Below are 26,718 nucleotides of genomic sequence, written 5' to 3' on the forward strand. Positions count from 1 at the left end.
TCTCTCCCTTCCCCTACTCATGGAACAACATGGGCCATGAGATCAGGCCTAAAAAAAGGTCACCAAATATAATATAATGATACCAAGGTGATGTGAAGGAGGGCAGTAGATAACAACACTTATCTTATGTAACAGCAATCTCAACTTTGTATTAAAAGAACTGGAATGTATGCCATTCCCTTCCCCTCCCCCACCCCATCTTATTTTCATAGTATAGTGGAAAGGACATTAGAGTTAGTCACATGACCTGAATTTGAATCTTGGCTCTAACTTTTGTTGACTGTGACCTTTCTCTTTCTTGGCCTCAGTTTCTTCATTTATACAACAGAACAATTATATATTAAGGCATCTAAAATGAGGATGATAATATTTGCACTATCTTCTTCTCAGAACTGATATGAGGGAAGTGTTTTTTAAACTCTAAAGGTCAATTGAAATCATAGGTGTTTTAGAGCTGGAAGAGACTTTAAAGAGGATATGGCATTTACAGAGGGGAAAGCTGAAATGCATGGAGGTTTAGTAACTTGCCCATGATTATACAATTATATAATTGTATATAATAATATTACATACATTATAATTATATAATTATAATATACAATATAATAATATGTAATAATAAATATTAAGTGGCAGAAGGAGCATTAAATGCATTAGAAAGACCCAGATTTTTTATTCCAAATAGAATGTCCTTTGTCTTATACCATGCTGCCAATAACTGTTGTTATTGTTTTTATGGGAACAGCATTTCTGTTGCTGGCAGGAATGTAAAGCAAAAGCAGAATGTAGAACAAAGGTACTAAGGTAATGAGTGGTGGCCAGCTCCAGTGATTCCACCTGGCCCTTTAGGTCTTGTTCCAAGTTGATCTGCATAGAGCCAGGGGACCTGTGGGAATTCAAAAGAACATTGTCATCTCAATTCCATACACTTGCAGTTTTGCTAAGTGGAGCCCCATGGAAGTTTTGAAAGCTTACCTGCAATGACCAGGTATGTGACAAAAGTTGAAAGGAATTTTCTAATGCCAGGTCAGAAAAGAAACTCAGATCAGGGAACTTGAGTGCAGTAGGAAAGTCCAACATGCCTAAGGAATTCTCAAGCCAATTGGCTGGGGTCTGCATCACAAAAGAGGTAAAGATAGCACGACCGCTTCAAACTTGACACACTAAAAAGACTCCCCCTAATCAAACACAGACACAGACAGACAGACAGACAGACACCCCCCACACACACACCCCACACCCCACACACTATAATCCAGCAGATGGCATCTGTGAGCAGCCAAAAGCCAGCAAATATAACAGAAAGCAGCCCAGCAGGAGCAGTAGAAATGCTCCACAGACGATGGAGAGGCCCAGTAGAAGATACAGAGGAGCAGCTTAGTAAACAACTAACACAATGACATCATCAAAAGGCATCAAGGGTACTACAGGTTCAGAGGCATTAATTATTTGCACCAACCATACACAGGCCCCATGTGAGGTACTTTGTGGGTATTCCCTGGCCATACATAGTACACACACATATATACCTCTATGTATATTTTTTGGTCATGTGTGTTTTCTTCTCCTCTCCACTACTGATGTGGGAGTTTTCTTTTGTGTATATGGGGATGGGAGGAGATAGGAATATCACTCTTGCCATTTTTTTTGCTGTGCTTTAGTATTTCATTAAAGCTTTTATCTTGACATAATGTCTTCTGGTTAACCTAATAAAAGTAATAATTGGTAGGGACTTATGATATTTTTTTTGGAGGGGTCTAGTAATCTTTATTTTTATAGTATTTTTCCCAATTACATATAAAGACAATTTTTAATGTTCATTTTTTTTAAATTTTGAATTCCAAATTTTCTTCCTCCCTCCCTTACCTCCCCCCTCCCTAAGATAGTAAACAATTTGATATAGGTTATATACTTTCAATAATGTAAAACATATCTCCATATTCGTCATGTTATGAAAGAAGAAAGAGACCAAAAGAAAAACCACAAAAAACAATTTAAAAAGTGAAAAATAGTATGCATTGTCTGCCTTCAGACTCCATTAGTTCTTTCTCTGGAGGTGGATAACATTTTTCATCATGAGTTCTTTGGAATTGTCTTAGATCTTTGTATTGCTGAAAATGAGCTTTGTTTTTGAGTGGATGCTCACTCCCAAGGTAACTTGAACCTGGGGTACTGGTCTGGGGGCCCATCTAGAAGGATGCCCATGGGAGATTCATTCCTATCATCAGTAGAAAGAATACTGGACTTGAAATCAGAAGCCCTGAGCTTAAATCCAAATTCTGTCATTGATATTGTTGGACTTTAGACAAAGTCGTTTCTCCCCTGTGGCCCTCAGTTTCCTCATGAGTAAAATGGGAATAAAAATCTCTGCCCTTGCCCCTCATGGAGATACCATAAGCACTGTGTGAGAGAACAGAAGGAAAAACCCTGCTAACTGGCCTGCCTCCCTGGGTGTGGAGGCCATAGCCACTGGATGTTCTGGGCCTAACAATGCATGATGGCGACTGCACTCCTTGATTTCTTCTGCTTTTGGCTCTTGCCTGGAATCTTGCATAACCTCTGGACCAGTAATAGCAGACTTTCAAATTCCCCTGCACCAGGCAGTGTTGTGAAACCCCAGGGGTGCTACTCTTACTGAGCAAAAGCTCCATTGAGTTTGGGCCAAGAGTGAATGTAATCCCTCAGAAGTGCTTCCTAAACACTACCCTCTGTGTACTGCAGGCACCATTATCATCGATGGCTTTTATCTAGCCCTTTTCTTTCCAGGAAGAGCTCAAAGACATTGCCCAGACAACATCCATTCTCCCATTCCTCCCAAGTCGATAGCAGAGATAATGCCCTCATGGAGCAGATGGGGAGTGAGCCAAAAGTGCAAAAAGATTTTGCCCAAGATTACATGTAAAGTCTAGTGCTACCTTGGGACCATTCCCCGATCTGGTTCTTCATTCAGCCTTGCAAATGAGTTAAAAGACAAGTTTCTAGCCTACAGAGTTTTCCTTAGCATCTGAACCATAATCTTCCTCATATCCTGCTCCGTGTCCTGTAATCTTAACCATTCGAGAATCACAAAATGTCTGAGCTGCAACAGACCTTAGACAGTAGTGACAAACTTAAATAAAAATGGATCTCTGAGGCTGTATATTGACTTAGAAAACCACAAATTAACATTATCTATGTTGTATTGTATTTTTATTTTGTTAAACATTTCCCAGTTATATTTTAATCTAGTTTGAGTGGGGCTATGAATTTGATACCTCTGCCTCAGAACAGGTAATATCAACTATAGGAGAGACCTCAGAACATGGAATATCAGTAGTGGGAGGGACCTCAGAACAGAATGTCAGAGCTAGGAGGTACATATGAATGTAGAATGTCAGAAGTAGGAGGAATCTGTTAGAGCAGGAAAGAATCTTAGTGATCACCTAGTGTAATGCCCTCATTAGATGAGCATTAGATGAAGAAACTGAGGAGGTTTTTAAGGTCACATGGTTGATAAGCTGCTGAACCAGAACTCAAAGTCGGGACTTCTGACTCTAAGTCCAGTATGATTTCCTCGAGTCTAAACAACTCGTGTCCTGCTTCTTATTCTTCTAGGGAAAGTCTGGTTACTTGGGTTCACAGTGATTTGTCCCTCACTGAGTAACTCTAGCACATACTAATGTCTGGCCTTTTGGCCAGCAGAGCTGCAGATTAGCAGAATTGGGCATGATCATGCCAGGTATGAAAACAGCTCATGTAACTCAAAGTTCACCAATTCTACCTGCCTCCCGGCTTTGACAGCTCCATATACCTGGTTCTTGTATAGTTGGACGGTTCCATGTAAGATAGCTTGGCTCCAGTTCCCCATATAAGACTAGGGTTCTCCCCTGTAAAGTTGTAAGTAAAGTAAGGAAAACCTTATACTCAGCTCCATTTCTTTTCCCCTGAAGAAGTTCTTCATAGTGTGATTATGACTTCAGCAAGATCCTACACAGTGAAAGCTCTTAGCAATTTCTGATACTCCCCCACACCTCTGTTTTACACATGCCCCCACCTCTCAATTCACAGCAAATAGCCTGAGTCACATTATGTAATGGTAATGGCAGTAGTAATAGTAGTAGTGGTGGTGGTAGTGGCAGTAACAAAGATTTCTGTGGTGTTTTAAGGTTTAGAAATCACTTTCCTCTGAACATTCCTATGAGATAGTACAAGTATTATTATATTCATTTTACAGATAAGGAAACTCACAAATGTTAAGTCAGTTTTCCCATAGTCACACAGCTAATATGCATCTGAGAGGGATTTGAACCTAGGCCTCTTTACTCCAGAAACAGCTTTTTCACTATACTCCAGGATTATTTGCTCATACGGTTTTTAAAAAATAATAATAATTTTATTATAATTTTTAATATAATAGTCATTATGAGGTATAATGTCCCCAATTCCCAACTCTTCATGAAAGACACTATTGCATAGGCTCATATGCTTTTAAAAATTTCAGTATTTCAACTATATTTCAAGGGCCCCAACGGCAGCAATTATGTGTCTTTTTTCTCTTCCTTTATCTCCTAACGTGTTTAGCAGAGTTCTGAGCAATAGCTCCTATTTAAATAGCACTTCACAGTCACAAAATATTATATAAACAGCAATCCTATGAGGTAAGAAGAGCAAATATTCTTATTCTCATTTGATAGATAAGGAAATGAGGCCAATGACTCACCCGAAGTCCATGGTACAGTGGGAAGAATACTGCCTCTGAAAGGAAGGAAATAAACATTTATTAAGTGCCTACTATGTGCCAGGCACTGTGTTAAGCATGTTAAAAATATTCATTCTTTTGATCATCCCTGGGAGGTAGGTGCTACTATTATCCTCATTTTATAGTTGATAAAACCAAGGCAGAGGTTAAGTGACTTAGGATCACACAACTAATAAGTGTCCAAGGCTGGATTTGAACTCAGATCTTCCTGTCTCCAGGCCCAATGATCTATCCATTGTGCCATCTAGCTGCCTCTGACTGGAATCACAGGATATCAATTCATATTCTACCTCTAATGCTTGCTACCAGAATGACTTTGGGCAGCCCCTTCACTTCCCCAGATCCCGAATTTCCTAAAATGAGGTGGGTAAACTAGATGCCTCTGAGGCCCCTTGTAGCTCTAAATGTATAATTCTACGTGTCAGCTTAGAAGCTCAAAAGTAGTAGAGTTAAGTGTAGAACCCAGGTCCTCTAATGACATGCCCTATGCACTTCCATACCCCTCCAGCAATACCTACTGACTGAAGTTGGAAGGGGGGAAAGGGTTAATTGCTAGACCCCCCCCCCTTTTGTATTAGTACAAGGTTGAGAGGGTCTCATTTGACATATGAGCAATTAAGTTTGAGATGAGGAAAAGGAAGCCAGAAAGAAAGGATTTTTCTGACATTCAAGGCTATGTCTATAATCTGATAGCAACCTACCTTTTCAGGCTTATCTAATATTATTAGTCTTCACATATATTCTATGCTTCAGCCATACTAGCCTAATATTTGGTCCCCAATCATGCTTGGCTCTTTCCCCATCGGCCAGGAACCTTGGCCACATCTAAGAAAGCTAAATTTCAATAATCTGGCTGAAAGAGCTTTAGTCTGGGAGTCAGGAGATCTGAGTTCAAGTCCCTGTTCTGACACTAACTCTATTTCCTCCTCTGTAAAATGAGAAGGTTAAAACATGTGGTCTCTAAGGTCTCTTTCAGAGTGATCAGTCTATGAAGCTATGACATTTGGGCTCTATTTGGTTGCATCTTAGGTCAGCATCCATTTCAGTAAGGATGGAAGAAGCTTTTTGTCTGAGACTTGGACCAAATTGCTTTCCTGTTTTGGGTCTCATTTTCCTCCACTGTAAAAGAAGCAGCCGAAAGAAAGAATCCTGAAGGTGCCTTGCCACTCAAATGTTCTGTGATGGCATTTTCAAATCAATTTAATTCTGCAAACATTTATCCAGTCCCTATTAAATACAAGGCACTATGCTAGGTCCTGTGACTATAAAAATAAAGGTAAAATGTTTTCTGTTGTCAGAGATTTAGAGCTAGAAAGGATCTTAGATGTTTAAGATGCTTAGATCTTAAGACGCTTAGTCCAACTCCACTTATTTTACAATTGAAAAAATTTGGGTCCTGGAGAAGTGACATGCCCACCGTCACCCAGGTAGATAACAGCTAGGCTAGGATTTGAACCCAAGCTGTTAGAGTCTTAGCCCTGTACTCTTTCCTCTCTCCCTCACTCTGTCTCAAGAAATTAAAGTTCTCTTTGGGACATATATAAAACCAATGTATGTACAAAGTAATAAAAAGTAATTTCAAGAAGGAGAGAATATTAATAATGAGATTATTTTGAGGGCTTTTGAGGCCTCTTTCAGACCATTCCCCAAAAGCGACTATCTCTTTTCTTTAGGATTCACCATTCTACTGCCACCTCATTAGTAACAGGCTTATTAATTGCCAGGAGTAAAGAAATAATATATCTTATCACCTAGTTATTAAGAATAATTGTTTCAAACTGAGGGAATACTCATCAACTGGGAAATGGCTGAATGGTATTTGAATGTAATGGAATACTATCAGACCATGAGGGGTCCAATAAAAGGGATGATCTCAGAGAAACACAGGAAGACTCATATGAACTGGTACTGAGTGAAATGACCAGAACTAGAAGAATGATTTATACAAAAACATTATAAAAGTAAACAACTTTGAAAGGTGTGAGAACTCTGATCAAGGCAATGGCCAACTATGAGTGGTCCAGAGGACCACTGATGAGTAATCCTCCCCACCTTCTAACAGAGAAGTAGTGGACTAGAGTCTGGCATCAATATGTCTCTCCCCAAAGAAATTCTGCCCCTCACACAAGTAAGCAATATCAGCACAAGACAGGACATGTCAGCATTATCTCTACAAAGTCAGCATCATCATCTACACCAGAGGTTCCCAAATTTATTTGGCCTACCACCCACTTTTCAAAAAAAAATTACTCAGTACTCCCCCATGAAATCTACTTTCTTTAACCCTTTAATGTTTTTTTTGAAATTTGCATCATTTTTAAAAATATGAATTTTTTAAAAGGATGCATCTTAAAATTAATAATTTATTATAAATTTGTGAGTTTTTCCTTGCATTGAAATTTTGATGATGTAATATTGCGTCATGTAACCGTATTGTTACTTTACAGTATCACATTGTAGACAAGTCATTATACACACATTTTCCTGCCAATGCATGCTGGACTTCTGGCTTGCTTGCCAACACTTGCTTGTTAAGACTTGCCAGCAAACTTGACTACTGATTGGTTATAACTTGCATTGTGTGTGTTTATTTGGAAAATAATGTAATCACTATGACTTTAACTTTGTTACACAACAGATGAAATATAGATGAACAGTTTTAAATTTTTTTCTTATCTTTTCTTCTTTCCTTATGCTTCTACCACCTACTTATTTTTATTCAGCGACTCCCAATTGCATCCACAGCTATTACCAGCTTCCTTGGATCATTCCAGTGCTCCCCAGGGGGCAGTATTTGGGAACCTCTGATACACCAAGTAGGTATATCCTTTTACATATGTGGAGGCATTCAAAATGCCCCAAGCTTGGAAATCTAAAATAATCTAAATACACCTGTCTGTCTGTATTTGTGTTTCCTTTCATTATGTGTCCCCCAGGGAATTCTTGTGTTCCAAGTATGCTATGAGTCATTCAAGATCTTGGGTACAGAGAATCCTGAAGCATTTGGAGGAGATGAATCTTGTCATAAGCTCAGGGACAATTGCATTCTTGGTCTTTGCCTCTTTTCTTGGAGGACTACTATATAAGGGATCATGGGACCCTGATAATTAAAGGTTGTGGAGACTCTTACAGGAAAGAGAATAGTATCGAATGTCAGGAAAGTAGGAGAATACACAAACCTCTGATGGAAATATGATGACTAAGATCTGGGTGAGGAAAAAGGCAAGAAATAGAAATAACATTGTTTTAAGAGTGTGGTACAGATCAATCACCCAGCCAGGTGAAGCTATGAATGGTGCTATCTTAATATAATTATAAAACTGACACAAAATCTAAAAATAATAGTGATGATGGACTTCAGTGTTCCACACACCTGCTAAAAGTCTCATTTGGCTTGAAGCAGAGCATGGTGGGATAAATTTTTGACTCGTACTTTTAATGACAATTTCATCTCTCAGGACTTTGAAGAAGCAAAGAGGGGAACTGCTAATATACACTTAATTCTGAGCAACAAGAAAATAGTGGTTGGTAAAAATGAACATGGAGAGAACTCTGGGAGAAAATGACTGTGTAATTTTAGAGTTTTTAATAGGCAAGGAAAGGGCAAAGTCAGATGTAAATCCTCAACTTTAGGAAAGCAGATTTCAAAAAGTTCAGAGAAGAGAGAAATATATCATTATGGTGATCAAAGCTTATAGCAGGGAATATGATAAAATATTCTCCCAAATAAAGTTCTAATGGTAGAATTGTAAATAGTCCTGATAAGGAAGGAAAGGTGGAAGCATCTCAAGAAACCAATGTGAGAACTCTTCAAAGTTCATTTTTTAAAAAAATTTGTTTTTTAAATTTTGAGTTCATATTTTTTTAAAAAAAGATATTTACAAAAAGATGGAAGCAAGTATCCTAGTATGTAATTTCCTCTAATCTAGAGACTTTTAAACTCAGTCTCTCCACTGAACTTCATCTTTGCATCACCTATTAGGGTGAAGGGTAAGCATTTATATAATGCCTACTATGTACCAGACACTATGCTAATCACTTTACAAACATTTCATTTGATCCTCACAACACCTGTGAGGTAGGCATTATTATTATTATTCCCATTTTACAGTTACAGAAACTGAGGCAAACAAGTCAAGTGACTTGCCCAGGGTCACACGATTTAATTAGTAAATGTCAGGGAATGGATTTGAACTCAGGTTTTCTTTACACTAGGCCCAGCACTCTCTTCCCTGTGCCACCTAGTTGCCTCAATTACCTATTAGTAGACATCTTGAACTGGATGTCCTATAGATATCTCAAACTCATCATGTTCAAAACAGAACTCATTGTCTTTTCCCAAAAAACCATTCTGCTTCTAATTTTTCTATTTCTATCAAAGATACCAATATTCTTTCAGTATACTAGGTTTATAACCTTGGTTTTATCTTCAACATCTTGTTCTTCCTCACCACTCATATAAAGTTAGTTGCCAAATTTTACCTTTGAGGCAACAAGGTGGTGTGGTGGATAGAGCTCTGGCCTTGGAGTTAGGAGGACCTGAGTTCAAATCCAGCCTCAGACCAGGCAGTTGACCCTTACTAGCTGTGTGACCCTGGATAAGTCACTTAACCCTGATTGCCTAAAAAAACCACAAACCAAATTTTACCATTTCTACATCTACAACATCACTTATATCCTACCCCTCCACTCTACTCATATAGTCATTATTCCTCCCTTAAGTTATTGAAATGGCCTTCTAATTATTGTCTTTTCCTCAAGCTTCTTCTCTCCATTCCAATTACCTATTCTGCTGCCAAAGTGATTTTCCTAAAGTGAAGATTTGACCAGGTCATTCTCCTACTAAGCAAAGTTTATGGCTCCCTGTTGCTTCTAGAAGCAAATATAAACTCCTCTGTTTGGCTTTTAAAGTCCTTCACATCCTGGCCTTAACCTAGTTTGCCAGCCCTTATTATACTTTACTTTCCCACATTCTACACTCCAGTCCAATTCATCTTCCCTTTGTACCTTACACATGGCACACTCCATATCTTGCCTCAGGACTTTTGCATTGGATTTCCCCCACGGCTAGAATATATTCCTTCTTCATTTCTATCCCCCAGAATCCCTGTCTTTCTTCAAAACAGTGTTTAAGCACCACCCCTGCATGAAGCTCTCCTGAACCCCACCAATTGCTGGTGCCCTCCCTTCATCCTTTTCTTGTATTTTACTACTTTGTAATTATTTTGTATTTATTCTGTATATATTAATATATGCAAGTTATTTGCTGCTGACTCCATTGTAGAAATGTAAGCTTCTTGAGAATAAAGAAGATGAGAGAAGCAAACTGAGAGCTAAACAGTTCTGTTTCTCTGTTAGCATTGCATCATTTGCCCCAAGCAGTAGACCTTTCTTTCCCTTCCTTGTTGTGCTTCTTGCTATAAACATAGTTACCAAAAAAGCTCTTTTTTGTTCTTAGTATTTTTCACAAAGCTCACCTCATTAATCCTCCCTGATGCTATTCTTGCAAATCTATATATTATTTTTAAATTTGCCATTGGCAACATGTCCTTCAATCTTAGGGTGCTAAAAGAATTTGCAGATGTGATCACTAAACCACTATCAACAATCTTTGTAGAATCCTAGTAAATGGTAGCATCTGCAGTCAGTCATCATCCCATAAAACAAAAAAATCCTATATTTTTAAAAGAAAAAAGAGGAAGATATTTTTTAAAAGAATAAACAATACATAAAAGCAATCAGTAGACACATTTAAGTATCTACTATGTGTCAGGCACTGTGCTAAGTGCTGGTGATACAAATGAAGACAAACAAACAAACAAACCAAAAAAAAAACCCCAACAACAAAAACCCAGGCCTTGCTCTCAAGGAGCACACTGTGCAAACATTTGTGTACAAACAAGATAAGTACACAAATAGGATATCTGTATGTACTACATTGAGTTTAGTCTCAGAGGAAAAGCACTGAGATTATAGAGGACTAAGGAGGGCTTCCTGCAGAAGGTGGGACTTCAGCTGAGACCTGAAGGAAACCAGAGAAGCTGGGAGCCAGAGACGAGGAGAGAGAGTGTTCTATCTATGGGGTGCAGCCAGTGCAGTAACTTGTGCAAGGAACAGCAAGGAGGCCATTGTCACTGTACTGCAGAGGACATGGTGGTGCCAAAAGGCTGAGGACAGGCAAAAAGAACCTACAGAATGTGAATTTGACCTTTATGTCCTGTTACTAGCGGGGGTGGAGTTGTTTAAGTTAGGGGGAAAGTTGCTGAGGCTCAGGAAATACAAACCCAGGAGTTATAGTGGCTCTGTCGCTGAAGACCAGGCAGAGGCCGATAAGGAGATCAGACTCTTAAGATAACCAATCAAAGGCTGAGTTTGCAAACCCCAGAAACAAACAAACAAACATAAAAATACTCAGGGAGTATCCTGTCTCCTTAGATGTAGGCAGAAATCAAATTTTAGGGAAATTAGTTGACTTCGAGTAAGATTATGAATGAGAGATCCAAAGATCACAGCTACCAAACTGGACCAATTGACTGACTTTCGTTCTATGGTAACATTTATTTGTATATGGTGGTGGGTTGACCATTTTCCTTTCTTTCCTATTTAGCAAGCTGTTGTTGTGCTATGAGTCTACTCAGAAGTAATATCAATTCTCCAACAAAGTTCTGAAACAGATTATTAAACAAATGGTCTGTGAGTACTTTGTAAAAGCAAGTAGTGATCACCAGGAGCCAGCATGGACTTACTAAGGATAACACATTACAAATTAGTCTAATTTCCCTTTTTAAAAAACAATGTTTATTGATATCTTTTCTTTTCATATTGGCCAAATTTTTCCCTTTTTTTCCTCCCACTCCCATCCCTTAGAGAGCCATCCCATAAAACAAAAAAATCCCATATTTTTTAAAAGAAAAAAGATGAAGATATTTTTAAAAGAGAATAAACAATACATTTTTAAAAATCTGAAAATACAAGCAATGTTTCACATCTATGGCTCCCCCATCTCTACAAAGGAGGCTCTTCTTCTTCTTCTTCTTCTTCATCTTCTCTTCCTCCTCCTCCTCTTCTTCCTCTTCCTCCTCCTCCTCCTCTTTCTCCTCCTTCTCCTCCTCCTTCTATCTCTTGTTTGGGGCTATGCATGTTTTTCTGTCATTTTGAAATATTCACTTTTGATTGTTATATAGTTGTTCTTTTCATTTATGTTGTTGTAGTCATTATGTGTATTGTTTTCTGGGCTTTGCTTACTCTTCTCAGCATTAGTTCACGTAAATCTTTCCATGCTTCTGTGTATTCTTACAACCCAGTAACATTCCTTTATATTCACGTACCACAGTTTGTTCCTAATTTTTTTTTTTTGGTAAGACAGCTAGACTGATAGGTCAGGCAAATGTCACAGCTACAGCGTATCTGAATTTCAACAAGACATCTTGCTGACTGTCATGATATACTTGTGAACCAAAAGGAGATATGAGGAATAGAAGATGGTGAAGAGTTAGCAAAATCATCCTCCCCTATTCTAAATAGCCATTCTTCTTTCAGGGCAAGTGAGTAAGCAAGGGTTTATTAAGCTCTAAGCAATGTGTATACAAAGAAAGACAAAAAGCAAAGCAAAACAAGAAATAGTCCCTGCTCTCAAGAAGTTCACAGTCTAGTGGGGAAGACAACATATAAACATTTAGGCAAGAATAAGATATATACGGGATAAATTGGTGGTAGTCTCAGAGAGAAGGATTAAGGAAGACTGAGGAAAGCTTCCTGTAGAAAGTGAGTCTTTAGCTGGGACTTGAAGGAAGCCAAGGAGCCCAGGAAGCAGAGATGAGAAGAGAGTTCCAGGCACAGGGGAAAACCAGTGAAAATGCCCAGGATTGTGAAACGGAGTTCTGTGTTTGAGGAGCAGCAAGTAGGTCATTGGACTGCATTGGACTGAAGAGAACGTGGAGGGGAGTGAGGTGTGAAGTTTGGAGTAGTAGGAAGGGGCCTAACCTTTAGGCCTTTAAAGGCTGTAAAAAAAAAATTTTTTTTTTACATTTGATTGTGGAGGTAATAGGGAGCCACTGGAGTTGATTGAATAGGAGAATGACATGGTCAGACCTGTGCTTTAGGAAAGTCATTTTGACAGTTTAGTGAAGAATACACTGCAATGGGGAGGGACTTGAGGCAAGAATATTAATGAACAGGTTATTGTAATGGTTCAGGTGTGAGATGACAAGGACTTGCATCAGGGCAGTGTCAGAGAAGAGAGAAGGGACATGTCCAAGAGATGTTAGGAAGGTAGAAATGACAAGATTGATTGGATATGAGGATGAGATAGAGTGAGAAGTCAACAGGAGAATAAGTTTTCTCTGGATTAAATATCTCTAGTTCCATTAACAGTTCTTCATGTGGCACAGTCTTAAAAGCGTTAGCCAACCTGGTTTCTGTCCTTTAAATGTTCTTGAGCTTATCAGTTTCTTCCCTAAAATGTGATTCCAAGAACTGAATACTGTAATCTAGATTTATCCTGATCAGGATAAAGTCCAGTAGGACCATCACTTCTTTTGTTTGGGCACTCACTATGCCTCTCTCAATATAGTCTAAGCGCTGTTGTTGTACTGAATTTACTGTACACTGAAAACTCAACATCTTTATCCAAGGAACTGCTATTTAGCCATGACCTATCTTATATTTGTGAAGTTGACTTTTTGGGGAAGCCAGATGTAAGACTACATTTATCCCCATTGCATTTCCTCTTGTTAGATTCAGCCCAGTATTCTAGTCTGTCAAGACCTTTTCAGACCCAAACTCGTTCATTCAACATGTTAATTGGCCTCACAAGAACCCTGGAAGGTAGGTAGTGAAATTTCTATCTCCATTTTGTAGATACGGAAATGGAAATTTAAAGAATTAAGTCATTTGTCCAAGGTCACACAGTGGTATAGTTTGTTCTCTCTGGCCTTACTCTCTCAGGGCCAGAAAGAGGGCCACTCTACAGATGTGCCCGTCAGGATTCCAGGGGGTAACCCTGAGGGTTTGGGTATTTCTACTTTCTGCCATTAACTCAGTTTCATTAGCTTGTTAGCTTCTATTCTTAGGGGCTTGTGATTAGTACTGGGTTCCATTTAGTCACTTAACATTAATTGGCTTTTGTAATGGGATATTTACTTCAAAGATACAGCAAAATAAACATACAAACATTTCCCCAATTCCTCTAAGGCAAACGTTCCCCTGTTAAGACTTTAGTCTCTGGGAGGTGGAGTGGGAAGGAGGTTCTCTGGGGAATCATACTCAAAACTTAGCTCAGTTCCCATATAACATTGGTCCATAACAAGTACACATGCAGATGGAACCTCACTGCTGAGTGAGCAGTGGGATCTAAAAGGTCACTCCCAAAGACTGCTTCTTGTTCCTCAGGTCATCGACCTTGCACTGGCTACAAGACCCAGACTAGATTTAGACTCTCATATTCCTGTGTCAGCCTGTCTCCACAAATGTTGGAGAGTCTACTCTTTATACCTAGAACAAACAAGAATGAATTAAAAGGCCAAGGACTGCGACCCATTTTCCTGGGACTATGTGGCCTCAAAGGAAGAAAAGGTCCTAAGGCCCTTCCTCTTATCATGTGGTCTCTCACCGGACAGCATGAGCAAAGGGGTCAAAGGAGCCAAATGAAACTAAATGAGCAAATGAAGCAGAGAGAAAAGTGGCTGAAGCTGAGGGTGCTTTTTGAATGGCTCCACAGCTAATCCAAGACCTTCCTTCTCACCACATGACTAGTTGACCAGAACCATTCTAAGAATGCTTGACTGTCTCTCCATGGTACTTCCCTTATATATTATTATGATCCTCCTAGAAGCAAGCTCTCCCAGTGGAGAGTTCATCTCAGCAGAGCTAGCTAGCTGCTGGGGTCTGAGCACAACTACCAGACCCCCCTCTACACTGATATAGTGGAATACAACATGGAGTGTACACATGTGTGATACAGTAGAAAGATCTCTAGATTTGTAATATGTTGCAGTCCTCTAGTAAATTGTTGGCTCCTTGAGGGGAATTATTTCATTTATTTCTTTGTATTCTTAGCCATGGGGCAGCTTTGTAGTATAGTGGATAGAGTATCATATCTGGAGTCAGGAAGACTTATCTTCCTGAATTCAAATCTGGCCTCAGACACTTACTAGTAGTATGATCCTGAGCAAGTCATTTAACCCTCTTTGCCTCAGTTTCCTCATCTGTAAAATGAGCTGGAGAAGGAAATGTGTGCCAAGAAAACCTCAAATGGAGTCATGAAGAGTTGGACACACCACCCAGCATAGTGCCTTGTGTATAATAAATGCTTAGTAAATGCTTCTTGAATTGAATTGAGTTGATGATTACAGCTATGTAGATAGATCCAGAATCAGCCTGTCAAAGCTGGAAGAAACTTTGGACATTTTCTAGTCCAACACCCTCTTTTTACAGACTAGGAAACAGCAGCCTAAGGAGGGCCAGGGCCTTGCCCAAAGTCGCACAGGTGACCAGTGTTTTAGAACTAGGATAGGATTTGAACCCATGATGTTTCAAGTCTAATGTGCTTTTTTTTAAATAATAGGTTATATACCATCTCCTACAATTAAAATATAAGTCATCCTGAGAGGGAAAACAACACAAGCTGGAAATAGTCAGTTATATTCATTAGTGTGTATACATACAAAAAGCAGGTTTTTAAAGAGGGAGAGAGCAGAGAGCATGAGGCTCCTGACAGCAGTCCACCCACCTATTGTCACCTGTTGGCTGTCAGAACCAGAATTCAGACCCAAGTTTCCTGACTCAAAGTTCAGAGCTCTTTCTACTACATCGGGCCTCCTTGTGAATGACAAGAGTTTCAAAGGATGGACAAGAGAGAGGTGCTTTACAATTTAGTACTGTAGGGACATGGAGCCTGAGTTTATCACTTTGCTGAGAGGAAGAAATAAAGGCTAGGTGCTGATGAAAGTTTACTTTTCACACAGAAATTGTCTTTGCAATGGGCTACTCATCCCCAATCCCAGAAAGCTTTCTTTTTTTTTTTTTTTTAACCAGGCAGCATTGACATCTCCTGGAGTCCCTATACCTCCAGGGATTCTATTACCAAATAATTTATTCTATTTGGAGCTCTGTGTGCTCATTGTGTGGCTCAGCCTTTTTTCCCCCTTTCCTGGCCCCAGGGGCCTTTGGGAACTATCACTTAGTATGCAATCCAGACTTTTGAACAAGATGCTAAATTCCCAGAGATCAAAGCAAGTTTGTAAGGAAATCAGCAGCTCTCATAAAGTCAGAAAGTTCCCAGGTTCACTAAGTCATGCAGATGGAAAGGACAGGAAGGCTTTTATGAGAGCCAATCTTTCCAAGAAGGCAGTGAAGGACTCGAGGGAATGTGATTTGAGGGGCTTTGCAAAAAAATTTTCCCCATGGACTGGTTATATAATGGTGCCTGAAATTTCACCATTATGTATCAACAAGCAATTATTAGGTGCTTAACAATGTGTCAGCCATTTCACTAAGTGCTGGGGAAACAAAGAAAAAACAACAATCTTTTCTCTAAGGAGCTTTTCTTCTATTGAGGGAAACCAAATATATATATATATATAAAATGATTGTACATATATAACCTATATCAGAATGCATGCCATCTTGGGGGGGGAAATTTGGAACTCAAAATCTTATAAAAGTGAATGTTGAAAATTAAAAATAAATGAATTTCTAAAAATATGTATGAGACTATATATATATATCAGAATATACAAATATATATATATTATATATATATATATATATATATATATATATATATATATATATATCAGAATATACAAGACAAATACAGAGTAGATGAAAAGTAACCTTAGAGCTGGGGCTCTTATCCTTGGGTCTATGGACCCTGACAGATTTCAGGGGGCACATGAATTTGGATGGGAAAAAAATTTATATCTATTTTAATAGCATTGGTTTCCTTGGTAATCCTATGTATTTTATTAAATGTATTTAAAAACATTATTCTGAGGAGTCCATGGGCTTTACCACACTGCCAGAGGGATCCATGTCACAAAACAAGTTATGAATCACTGTCTTAGATGGAATGGTACTAGAAGCCTGGCCTCCCAAGGAAAGGCCTCCCAAAAGAGATGGCTACTGAGCTGAGTTTTTAGGGAAACTAGTGATTCTAAGCGCAGAAGGTTCGGAGGGAGAAACTTCCAGACTTGGAGTCAGCATAAAGGCATGAATATGGGAAATGGAGTGTCCTGTTCAAGGAGCAATAAGTAGGTTAGTATGACTGGAGCACAGCATTTGTGGAGAGCAAGACTGAAAATGGGAAAGATACAAAGGGGCCAGGTTGTAAAGAACTTTAAATCCCAGACAGGCATCAGAGATTCATTACCTCGGATCTTAAAGAGTTTTAGTCTTCCAAGCTCCCCTTATTTCAATGATTCAGAAGATATGTGATTTCACTGATGTGGTCAGCCTATGTCTTTTTTTTTTCTATGTCTTAATAAATGGTCTTTACAGGTTGCTGTGCCCAAAATCATTCACCCCCTAGTGTCCTTTTTTGTAATGTGTCTCTCTGAACTTATCCAAGCTAGCCTTGGGGTGACCGATACACAGTCTAACTGCCATAGCCTTACTCAAAGTCAGGGTCACCCCTCCCCCACTCCACCCAAATAAAGGAGGACTTTAGGGAAGACCTAGTAAAATGCAAATGTACTGTAGTACATGCAAAAGCACCCGTAGAGGGGAGGGCTTCTGGAGTTGTTTTTAGCAGGGAAAATGAGGATTTTAGATCTGGAAGAGTATTATCATTTTACCAATGTAGAAACAGGCTCAGAGAGAGGAAATGACTTGTCCAAGACCATTATCACATATACATTAAGTAGCAGAGCCAGAATTTGAATCCTAGTCCTCTGACTCTGAATTCTCTTCATTTTTTAGTTCTAGGGAGTCAGTCTGGAGTGTTAGAAGAAGGGATAAGAAGACACCAAAAATAAACTATTTTGGCCAGGCCTATCCCTGGCCACCATTCATTCTTTCCAGGACTCTGTGGGATGTATTAAGAAGGCATATGTGGAAAACAATATTATTCAGGAGGATGTCTGATTAGTGTTGCAGGGGTAAAATAAATCAGTTCCAAGCCCTTCCTCCCACATGCAGCAGAGATCAGATTTTATTTTGGTTCCGGTGCAGTTAATGAGAATTACCCCAAGCTGAGATCTCTGAGCCAAGCCAGAGAGAATACCAGGGTCAGATGGTGGATAGCCCTGAATTATTTGAACACTGGCGTCCTCTAGTGGTACATGCTGTAGTAAGGTTAAGAAGACTATAAGCACACATAAGCCTTAAATTATTGAAACTAGAATGTCAGAGCTGGACATTCAGTCATTCATCACCTACTATGTGTAAGCCCCTATGCTAGATACTTGGCATACAAAGATCAAAAACATGAAAAACATGCCCTGTCCTCAAGGCGCTTATATTCTATAGGGGGATACAACATGCTAAAAGATAAGTACAAAGAAGATAATTTGAGAAGGGTGAGAACACTAATAACTGAGGGGCTTGGAGACTCCCTCTAACTACTGGAGGATGGCACTCGTCAAATAATTCAGAGAACTGCTGATGTAGGAGGTGGCGTCTAAGCCTCAGCTCACTGTGAAGGAAACTAAGTGGATCTTGGAGGGAGTGTATAGGAAGAGAGAAGGATATTGCTTTTAGCAGGGAAGATGAGGATTTTAGATCTGGAAGAGCGATGCCATTTTACAGATGAAGAAGTGGCTTAGAGAGAGGAAATGAGTTGTCCAAGGCCATTATCAAATATGCAAAGGCACAGGCTGTGGGAAATAGATTAGTGAGTTTAGGCAACAGCAACTAGGTCAGTATGACTAGAATATAAAGCATACAGGAACTGAATTTCTTGAATTCAGTATAAGATAGGATGTTAGACCTGGAAGGGGCCTTTAGAGATCATCTAGTCCAACCCTTTCATTTTATGAATGGGGAAACAGAGGCTGAGAGAGAAGTGACTTGCTCATAGTCAAGTACCTAATAAACAGAAGAGCCACAAACTGAACCTAGGTCTTCTGACTTCTGCTCCAATGATATTTATCTTGTGCTCCTTCTTTCACAGGAGGAATGAAAGTTGGCCCCAGAGAAAAGATGAGATAATACAGTTCCCTCCCTGCATTGAAGAGGTTGGGGATTACATAGGTAGCATACTGCAGATACTAGCTATTGCCAGGACTAACTTTGATTAGTTTTGTTGGATTTGTTTTTCCTCCGCTTTTTCTTTTCTACTACAAAGGATGACTTCATGGACAGAGGATGAGGAGGGATGAATTCAGAAATGAAGTTAACATAAAAATATCAATAAAAATGCAAATAAATAAAATAATATTTTTAAAAGAGAAAGTAGAATCCTTTTAAAGAACTACAGAGTTATACTATTCTTTTTTCAGAGCACTACCTCCACAGTTTGCTAAAACACTAAACGAAGACTTCAAGGGAAGGGGGCAAACAACAGCTACAAACTTGTTCCTCCTACCAATTTCCTAGTTTCTATTGATAGTACCTATATTCTTCCAAACACCTAGGCTTGAAACCTGAGAGTTGTCTTTGCCTCTTCCCTATTCTTAGCACTCCCACGGAAAAAAAACGGTTGTCAAGGCCTCATTTCTTCTCCTAACATCTCTCATACCTGGCCCCTTCAGGCCCTTATAACCTTTAAACTGTAAGAGCCTCCTAATTGGGCTTCCTGCCTCAAGCTTCTCGCCCCTCCAGTGCCTCCTCCAAACATCGGCCAAAGTGATCTTAAAGCTAGGGTCTGATGGTTTTTGATGGATCAGTTTTCCTTATGGTTGTCACCCTACTCAGAAATTTTTATGGTTCACCTTTGCTTATATCATATAGACTTAGTTTAGTATTCAAGATCCTGCAGAATCAGGCACCAGCCTTCCCATTCAGCCTTTATTCACATTGCTCTGTTCCAGCCAGACTATGCTATTTACTGTTCCTTTAACTTGTCCTGACTTTTTTTTCCCCACATCTATGCATTTGTGTAGTTGATCTCCCATGCTTTAATGTAATTCCTCCATATCTTATTCAAATGTCTCCACCAATGGAATGTAAGCTCCTTGAAGCAAGGGCTGTTTGGTTTTTGTCTTGGTGTCCCCAGAACCCAGCCAATAGAAGGTTCTTATTAAATACTCATTGGTTGATTGATTAATTTTTTTCCTTCAAAGCTTAACTCAAGCTGTACTTTTGTGAAGACTTCCCTGATTTCCAAAGCTGAAAGTGATTTCTTTCTCCATAAATTTCTCATAGCCTTTGTCTGAGCGTTCTATTTGCATTTACCACAATCTACTACAATCATAGACATAGAACTGGTTGTAAGCTGAGAGGTCAACAAGTCTAATCTCCTCATTACACAGGAGAAAAAACTGTGGCTTAAAAGGAACGCTTCATAGAGGAAGTATAGCCTGAAGTGCAGGGGTGGAAGGAGTTTCCAGGGTGAAGAGGTTTCTGGGAAATTTTAGAGAAAGTCTGGGAGAGTCAGGGGTAAGCATTTTTTTTATGATAAATAATACTAAAAAAATTTTTTTCAATTAATAAACATTTATCTTCTCTCCTTACCTCCCTCTAGAATGGAGTGCCACTCTAGAAACCTAGCCCCTGAGGGTTACCTCTAGAACTTGAGACAGTAGGTATCACAGCCCCCTAGGGACCCAACCTGAGAGTTGGAGTATGAGTTGGAGGTTGAAGTCTCCCCTCGAGGGGATGCTGTACTTAGGCTTGTACTGTATTAATATAGTACTTAGGCTATACTTGGGGCTTTTGATAGAGGAAAAGCTTCCACTGAGAAGTCACAGAGAAAGAGAGGAAGGAGGAGGAAGTGTGGCACATGCAGTTCTGGCTCAGCAAGGAATTTGGGCCAGATGCACTGCCCTGCTACAATCAAAAGTAGGGACAGCATATGGGTCTGAGACTTCATGGTAGAGCATGGATGGAGGAGGAGAGAGTGAAAGCTGAAAATGAATTTGTGGGAGGCTGGTCAGAGGCAGCTGAAGCATAGACTGGGCCAAACCAGTTGGTTGGTGAAAGGAGCAAGATCCAATCCAGAGTTCCATTTTGCCCGAAAGGTCCCATTTCTCCCCATCTCTCCCTCTCTTACCCCTGACTTGTGAGGAGAGATAAAGAGGAAAAGAAAAATACAATCCCAGCAACAGTCTATACAATGGTGATGAATTAAAGATGTAGAAAGACTTGTATTTTCAGATGCAACTAATAGGGTCAGTTTCTTTCTTTCTTTCTTTCTTTTTTGCTTGACTAAAGTCAAGGCTTTCTTACAAGGAAGGTTTTCTATTTGGTGGTAGGGGGAGTTAGTAAAGCAAAAAAAAAGAATAAAAGAAAGAAAAAACCCAGCAAAACTGAAAAAACTACAAAGAAAGGAGACGGATGCTCAGAAGGGAACACAGACAAGAAGGTAGGTTTGTTACTGTAGTGTTAAATGTAATGTACAATTAAAAAAAAAACCTCATATACCAGAAGTTCAAAGTTTCACATATAATCCTCTTTTCTGTTCCGTATGAAATATTCAAGTTTGCTGATGTTTGTAAGTTCACAATGAAAAAAAAAAGTAAGCTAGAGCTAGAGGCTCTTGAATGGCAGGCAAAGGCATTTGACAGATAACAGATAAGATAACAGGGAGCTACTGAAGATTTAGGAGTATTGGTGTAATATAACCCAAACCATGTGTAAGAAAACTTATTGTGGCAGTAATATGAAAGACACATTGGAGTGGAAATGGGAAGACTTCAAAGAGGGGAATATTCTGAAAGAAAATCACAAATAATAATAATAGCATTTATATATCACTTTAAGCTATACAAAGCACTTTACAGATATTATCTCATTTTATCCTCACAACAATTCTGAGAGGTAGGTGCTATTATTATCCCCATTTTGCAGATGAAGAAACTAAGGCAGACGGAGGTTAAGTGACTGATCCAGGATCAAAGGTACGTGATACTTTTTGCTGCAAAAAAAAATACTGAAAGGATGTTAGCAACTAGAGATACCTAGACCTTCTTTGTCATCTCTGTAAAATCTTAATGAGAATAGTCTATGTACACACTGAAGTTGTCTTTAATGAAAAGATGAGAGTAGGCAGAGTCTTTCTTGAATCCTTTTTCACAGAAGGCAACTTCTTCCATCACACAAATAATTGAGAGCTGCTGAGAATATAAAATCTCTTGTTTTATTTTCTTTAAAAAAATTTTGGGGCACCTAGGTGGCACACTGGATAGAGCACCAGCCCTGGAGTCAGGAGAACCTGAGTTTAAATGTGACCTCAGACACATAACACTCACTAGCTGTGTGACTCTGGGCAAGTCACTTAACCCCAATTGCCTCACCTCCCCTGCCAAAAAAATTTCAAAACCATTTGACTCAGTAGAACAAAATTTCTCCTTAAAGTGCCTTCTTTTAAGATATTAAAAGTCATGCAAGATTCTGTAACAGAAATATCCAGATAGATAACTATTCAATAATCTACTGAGTATAAACATTAAGTGAGGAATAAAAATGAAAAACATATACTCATAGGATCATAGGCTGATGATTTACAGTTGAAAGGAACCCGCTAAGTAATATATTCCAATTCCTTTATTTTAAAGAAATGAGGGCCAAATAAGTTAGGGTTTTCAAGCAGAAGAGTGAATTCCTGTTCATGGTGAGAATCTCTCAATGGTCCTATTAACAGGTGGTATTGTATTGATTACATTGACCCTTCTTAATTAAATTCATAGTCACTAAGTAGTAGGATTAACTGTTCACACAGAGAAAACAGAGTAGACAAAAAGCACATATTGTCATTGTTATAATTAACATTCAAATGGTGGGGAGCCCATTAAAGTATTTTATCAGCATATACAACTTGTTCCAAAAGTCTTAGTATAGTTTTAAGCTTTAATAGCTTGAAATAGCTTCAAGCTATTTTAAGGACCATAAGCATTAATAGCTTAAAACTGCACTAAGACTTTTGAGACATCCTGTATACCTTGTACAGGCACTACAGTTGGACAATGAATTGGGTCCAGAATAGAATGAACAGAGAAAATTAAATTGGATTTGATTCAGGGAACTGTGTAGTGCTTTCAGTGATCCCAAGCATCTGGCTACCACAAAAGCTCATCCCTTTAACATCATCACAGTGCTAACTCCTAACAATGCTGTAGACTAGAAAGGTGAATCATGGAACATCACACTTTAAAAATATATATATATATATATATATATATATATATTTTTTTTTTTTTTAACATTTTTAAACTTTGGAGTCCAAATTCTTTCCCTGCCTTTAGCCCTTCTTCTCACCATTGAGAAGGCAAGCAAACTATTCTGCTCCTCATTTCTTATAGTACAATAGTATTTCATCAAAATAAAAAACCACAACTTGTTCAGCTATTCCCCAATTGATGAGCATCCCCTTGATTTCCAATTCTTTGTCACTACAAAAAGAGATGCTATTAACATTTTTGTATATATTGATTCTTTCCCTTTTTCTTTGATCTCTCTGGGATACAGACCTAGTAGTGATATGGCTGGTCAAAGAGAATGCACAGTTTTATATTCCTTTGGGCATAGTTCCAAATCGTTCTCTAAATGGTGGGATCTGTTCACAATTCCAGCAACAATGCATTAGTGTGTCTATTTTTCCATACCCGCTCCAACATTTATCATTTCCTTTTCTGTCACGTTAACCAAGCTGATAGGTACGGAACACCTCAGAGTTGGAACACCACAATTTCTAAAGAGTCCCTATTGCTGATGATATGAAAGAAGCATCAAGACCATATATAACAAGGAAAACAGGTGGATGAGTCACTCAGGTAGAGTGAAAGAGAACTTGCTGGTCACAGCTCCTGAAAGTACCTGAGGAGAGTCACAACCAAAGTCCTAGGGGAAGATTCACTCTTGGAGGGTTCCATCAGGGCTGTCCCTTCCCCATCTATATTTTTATAGGGGTATTTGGGTGTTTGAGGACTAGCGCTTCTGGTGGGAGGGCTTGCTAAGCCCTTTTCAGACCTGTTCATCCACCATTATCATCCACCTTTCACTCAATTCTCATCTGTGGCTCCAAGAAGGTTTATAGCATGTGCAGCAGCCATACCTTGGCAAATTGTCTAGGGCCTGGACTCTAGGCAGATGGGCTCAACCAGGTTGAGGGCAACTGATAGGCCTCAAACCTGTTGGTGAGTTAGGGGGGTGTCTACCATGAGTGAGAGGGGTATCTATCCCAAGCATGTGAACACTTCCCCCAGTGGAATGGGTGGATGAGAACAGTTTGTTCCAACCACCATGAAGGCGGCTGAAGCAAGCTCAGTGGAGCACTTAGAGCTGGGTCAGATACCAAGACCCCAAGGTCATTCACTGCATCCTAAGCCATCAATAGTGGTTCTGACTATTGTCCTGCTGCTGGACTTCTACAACTCTGGAGGAGAGAGTAAGGCTGAGGGCCCTGAGCAACTCTGTCTCACTTAAATCCAATTCACAGGCAAGTCAAGACACCACCCTGTGATGTCAGTCCTCTTAAAAAAGGAAGGACAAACAATAATATTTTACAACAGCAGTTATAGTACATTGGGAAAAATATTGGAGTAGATGTCAGAAAAATCTGTTTTTTAATCCAGTTTCTTCTGCTAACCGGAGCTGTGACCTTTAACAAATCATTTCCAACTGCCCCTGCCCCCAACCTTGTCTCTTTTGTCACAAGGGGACTGATCAATAGCCCATCAGTAAGCACCATGCTAAGTGTAGAGGATACAAAACAAAAATACAACAGTCCCTATCCTCAAGGGCTTTTATTCTGTCAGGGGAGACAGCTAAATAGATGTCTACATGAAACATATGCAAAATAATCCTTGCCCTGTCTACCTCACATGGTGCGAATGAGAATCAAATGAGATGATGAATGTACAAACACTATATAAACTCATTATCCTTTTATGTTTCTTTCGTTGCACTGATATATTAATAACACCTGCCACTAGTTAACTGGTAAGTTTACCCGGAATATCACATCCTTTCCAGGGCCATAATGTCATCTTCTGACCCTTCTTATATATCACTGTTTCCTAAAGTGACTTAATCTAGCAGAGGATGTGCTTGTCCTAGAGGGTCAGGAGGATGAGGGAGAATCATCAAAGCTCGCATAATGTCACATGATGATGTATCATTCATGGACTGGACATCACAGTGCGTACATGAGTGTGTATATATGTATGTTGGGGTGTGATGGCAAATGTTTAACCACCCCAAAATGTATGTACAACACACTTTTAAATTTAATCTGCATTATTAACATCTTCCCCATCACTTTCTTAAGTCTAAACAATCAACAGAACAATAAATCAAGCCCTGATTCATAGGGTTTATGGCTCTCTGAAGTATAAATGCTCATACTGAAAAGTTAACAATTGGCTCTCAGGAGAAGGTATGATCTGGCTTTAGCATACCACTGTGTGTTTAGGGCAGAAGTGGAAGAAAAGGGGAAAAGAAATTTTTTTCTTTTTTTCCTCAGTCAGATGATAGAGTACAGGAGAGAGAGAGAGCAGTGACTTGAGAATCAGCAGACCTGTACACCAATCTGGTTCCATTACTCACTCAATTTGTGGCAAAGTCCCTTTCGTTCTCTGGGCCTCAGTTTCCTCAGTTGTGCAAAAGGGTTTAATAATATCTGTTTCACCCCCCTCACAGGACTGTGGGGGAAATGAAAAAAGTCAATTGGGAGAGGCACTGTGGTAGCCTACTGTTCCCAGATTTGGTACACAATTCAGGCTCTCTAGGGTCTGGCCAAGTTGGCCTATTTACTGTCCTTCACATATGACATTCCATGTCTTTTTTCTGTATCTTTGAAGGGCACAGTTCCAGGTACAGAGGCACTTAATACATACTTGATGATTATTGATCCATATAGCAGAAAGTTGTGGGGAGGCAGCTAGGTGGCACAATGGATGGGGCTCTGGAGTCAGGAGGACCTAAGTTTAAATACTGGCCTCAGACTAGCTGTGTGACTCGGGGCAAGTCACTGAACCCTGTTTGCCTCACTTTCCTCATCTGTAAAATGAGCTGGAAAAGGAAATGGCAAACCACTCCAAGTATCTTTGTCAAGAAAACCTCAAATGGGGTCACGAAGAACACAGGACTGATTGATTAAACAGCAGCAGCAGCAAGAGCCCTGAATTTGGAGTCAGAGGGCTTGGACTTGAATCCTGGCTCTATCCTCCTATGTATGTCAAAAACTTGAGTTCATATCCTTCCTTAGACAATAGTTGTGTGACCCTGGACAAGTCAATTAATCTTTGAGCTTAGTTTCCCCATCTGTAATATATGGAAATTGGATTAGATGGCCTCTAAGATCCCTTTCAGTTCTAAATGTGTGATCCTATGATTTTTGTGACCATGGGCAAATCACATAGCCACCCTGGTTGGGTTTCTTTTTGACCAATTATGTGTCAGTAGAAGTGACAATCTAAATAAAAGCGGCAAATGTCCCCATTCAGGTACCTCTGCCATCCCCCTCCCTCCCTTTTGAACTTCCTTTGCATGTGGTTAGGAGGTAAGCTCCTTGAAAGCAGGGGCTGCCTTGCTTTTGCCTCCTATTTGTATTTCCAGCCCTTAGGTGAGTGCCTGCCACACAGTAAGCTTTTAATAAAGGTTTGTTGACTTAACTTGACCATATGGACTTCGAAGATTCCTTCCAGGTCTAAATCTGTGAACCTATGACCTCCATGACCTTGGACACGTCAGTTAGATCGGGTTGGACCAGTGGGCCTCTAAGGTCGCACCCAGGCTGCGAAAGAGCCGGACTAAACGATGTTTAAGAGTTCTCCGTGACCCTCTTCCCTCCTTCCCTCACAGCGGGAGGCGGGGCTGGGGGCGAGGCGGAGGGAGCGGGGCGAGGGGGCGGAGGCTGCGTCTTCGTCACGTGATGGGATCCA

General features: G+C 39.6%; 1 long non-coding RNA gene across 2 annotated transcripts; it reads right to left on the reverse strand.

The window, feature by feature from the left end:
• Positions 1 to 668: 668 nt before the first annotated feature.
• LOC144455866 (uncharacterized) lies at positions 669 to 26,710 on the reverse strand. 2 transcript variants are annotated; one of them, XR_013484682.1, is made up of 4 exons: positions 26,450 to 26,710; positions 4,700 to 4,734; positions 976 to 1,113; positions 669 to 886 (listed from the first exon to the last, which is right to left on the reverse strand). It is a non-coding gene; the product is annotated as an uncharacterized LOC144455866 (long non-coding RNA). The 2 variants fall into 2 exon arrangements; XR_013484683.1 differs by lacking the exons at positions 669 to 886; positions 976 to 1,113 and adding an exon at positions 3,791 to 3,866.
• Between the last annotated feature and the right edge of the window lie 8 nt (positions 26,711 to 26,718).

The sequence above is a fragment of the Phascolarctos cinereus genome, unplaced genomic scaffold, assembly GCF_003287225.1.
Source record: "Phascolarctos cinereus isolate Bilbo 61053 unplaced genomic scaffold, phaCin_HiC Scaffold_2;HRSCAF=192, whole genome shotgun sequence".
Taxonomy (NCBI): domain Eukaryota; kingdom Metazoa; phylum Chordata; class Mammalia; order Diprotodontia; family Phascolarctidae; genus Phascolarctos; species Phascolarctos cinereus.